Here is a 3,565-nt window from a genome sequence, read left to right as displayed (position 1 = left end):
CGGCTGTTCTACCTCATGGGTTCTCTGAGACTGCTCTAAGGAGTAGTAAGACTGGTGTCCAAGGTCTGTTGGGGGTATCACACGCGATACCCTCGATGAATAGGGGTACCAACTGAGTACGATATGAAGGTCCCATAGTCGTCATACAAGTTAGAGGAGTGTCCAAAGAACGAAGAAGGGTTCCATATTCGGCTGTTCCTACTATATGGTTCTCTGATGACTGCTTAAGGAGTAGTAAGACGGTTGTCCAAAGGTCTGTTGGGGGTATCACAGCGTACCCTCGATGAATAGGGGTACCAACTGAGTACGAATGAAGGCCCCATAGTCGCTCATACAAGTTATAGGAGGTGTCCAAAGAACGAAAAGGGTTCCATATTCGGCTGTTCCTACTATATGGTTCTCTGATGACTGCTCTAAGGAGTAGTAAGACGGTGTCCAAAGGTCTGTTGGGGGTATCCAAGCGATACCCTCGATGAATAGGGGTACCAACTGAGTACGAAATGAAGGTCCCCATAGTCGCCATACAAGTTATAGGAGGTGTCCAAAGAACGAAAAGGGTTCCATATTCGGCTGTTCTAACTATATGGTTCTCTGATGACTGCTCTAAGGAGTAGTAAGACGGTGTCCAAAGGTCTGTTGGGGGTATCAAAGCGATACCCTCGATGAATAGGGTACCAACTGAGTACGAAATGAATGTCCCCATAGTCGCTCATACAAGTTATAGGAGGTGTCCAAAGAACGAAAAGGGTTCCATATTCGGCTGTTCCTACTATATGGTTCTCTGATGACTGCTCTAAGGAGTAGTAAGACGGTGTCCAAAGGTCTGTTGGGGTATCAAAGCGATACCCTCGATGAATAGGGGTACCAACTGAGTACGACATGAGGTCCCCATAGTCGTCATACAAGTTATAGGAGGTGTCCAAAGAACGAAAAGGGTTCCATATTCGGCTGTTCCTACTATATGGTTCTCTGATGACTGCTCTAAGGAGTAGTAAGACGGTGTCCAAAGGTCTGTTGGGGGTATCAAAGCGATACCCTCGATGAATAGGGGTACCAACTGAGTACGAAATGAAGGTCCCATAGTCGTCATACAAGTTATAGGAGGTGTCCAAAGAACGAAAAGGGTTCCATATTCGGCTGTTCCTACTATATGGTTCTCTGATGACTGCTCTAAGGAAGTAGTAAGACGGTGTCCAAAGGTCTGTTGGGGTATCAAAGCGATACCCTCGATGAATAGGGGTACCAACTGAGTACGACATGAAGGTCCCATAGTCGCCATACAAGTTATAGGAGGTGTCCAAAGTACGAAAGGGTTCCATATTCGGCTGTTTCCTACTATATGGTTCTCTGATGACTGCTCTAAGGAGTAGTAAGACGGTGTCCAAAGGTCTGTTGGGGGTATCAAAGCGATACCCTCGATGAATAGGGTACCAACTGAGTACGACATGAAGGTCCCATAGTCGTCATACAAGTTATAGGAGGTGTCCAAAGTACGAAAGGGTTCCATATTCGGCTGTTCCTACTATATGGTTCTCTGATGACTGCTCTAAGGAGTAGTAAAGACGGTGTCCAAAGGTCTGTTGGGGGTATCACAGCGATACCCTCGATGAATAAGGGGTACCAACTGAGTACGATATGAAGGTCCCCATAGTCGCCATACAAGTTATAGGAGGTGTCCAAAGTACGAAAAGGGTTCCATATTCGGCTGTCCTACTATATGGTTCTCTGATGACTGCTCTAAGGAGTAGTAAGACGTGTCCAAAGGTCTGTTTGGGGGTATCACAGCGATACCCTCGATGAATAGGGGTACCAACTGAGTACGAAATGAAGGTCCCCATAGTCGCCATACAAGTTATAGGAGGTGTCCCAAAGAACGAAAAGGGTTCCATATTCGGCTGTTTCCTACTATATGGTTCTCTGATGACTGCTCTAAGGAGTAGTAAGACGGTGTCCAAAGGTCTGTTGGGGTATCAAAGCGATACCCTCGATGAATAGGGGTACCAACTGAGTACGAATGAAGGTCCCCATAGTCGTCATACAAGTTATAGGAGGTGTCCAAAGAACGAAAAGGGTTCCATATTCGGCTGTTCCTACTATATGGTTCTCTGATGACTGCTCTAAGGAGTAGTAAGACGGTGTCCAAAGGTCTGTTGGGGGTATCACAGCGATACCCTCGATGAATAGGGGTACCAACTGAGTACGATATGAAGGTCCCATAGTCGCCATACAAGTTATAGGAGGTGTCCAAAGAACGAAAAGGGTTCCATATTCGGCTGTTCCTACTATATGGTTCTCTGATGACTGCTCTAAGGAGTAGTAAGACGGTGTCCAAAGGTCTGTTGGGGGTATCACAGCGATACCCTCGATGAATAGGGGTACCAACTGAGTACGAAATGAAGGTCCCCATAGTCGCCATACAAGTTATAGGAGGTGTCCAAAGAACGAAAAGGGTTCCATATTCGGCTGTTCCTACTATAATGGTTCTCTGATGACTGCTCTAAGGAGTAGTAAGACGGTGTCCAAAGGTCTGTTGGGGGTATCACAGCGATACCCTCGATGAATAGGGGTACCAACTGAGTACGATATGAAGGTCCCCATAGTCGCCATACAAGTTATAGGAGGTGTCCAAAGAACGAAAAGGGTTCCATATTCGGCTGTTCCTACTATATGGTTCTCTGATGACTGCTCTAAGGAGTAGTAAGACGGTGTCCAAAGGTCTGTTGGGGGTATCAAAGCGATACCCTCGATGAATAGGGGTACCAACTGAGTACGAAATGAAGGTCCCATAGTCGCCATACAAGTTATAGGAGGTGTCCAAAGAACGAAAGGGTTCCATATTCGGCTGTTCCTACTATATGGTTCTCTGATGACTGCTCTAAGGAGTAGTAAGACGGTGTCCAAAGGTCTGTTGGGGGTATCACAGCGATACCTCGATGAATAAGGGGTACCAACTGAGTACGATATGAAGGTCCCCATAGTCGCCATACAAGTTATAGGAGGTGTCCAAAGAACGAAAAGGGTTCCATATTCGGCTGTTCCTACTATAATGGTTCTCTGATGACTGCTCTAAGGAGTAGTAAGACGGTGTCCAAAGGTCTGTTGGGGGTATCAAAGCGATACCCTCGATGAATAGGGGTACAACTGAGTACGACATGAAGGTCCCCATAGTCGCCATACAAGTTATAGGAGGTGTCCAAAGAACGAAAAGGGTTCCATATTCGGCTGTTCCTACTATATGGTTCTCTGATGACTGCTCTAAGGAGTAGTAAGACGGTGTCCAAAGGTCTGTTGGGGTATCACAGCGATACCCTCGATGAATAGGGGTACCAACTGAGTACGATATGAATGTCCCCATAGTCGCCATACAAGTTATAGGAGGTGTCCAAAGAACGAAAAGGGTTCCATATTCGGCTGTTCCTACTATATGGTTCTCTGATGACTGCTCTAAGGAGTAGTAAGACGGTGTCCAAAGGTCTGTTGGGGGTATCACAGCGATACCCTCGATGAATAGGGGTACCAACTGAGTACGATATGAAGGTCCCCATAGTCGCCATACAAGTTATAG

The sequence above is a fragment of the Anopheles stephensi genome, unplaced genomic scaffold (assembly GCF_013141755.1).
Source record: "Anopheles stephensi strain Indian unplaced genomic scaffold, UCI_ANSTEP_V1.0 ucontig24, whole genome shotgun sequence".
Taxonomy (NCBI): Eukaryota; Metazoa; Arthropoda; class Insecta; order Diptera; family Culicidae; genus Anopheles; species Anopheles stephensi.
Note: the sequence above shows the minus strand (reverse complement) of the source record.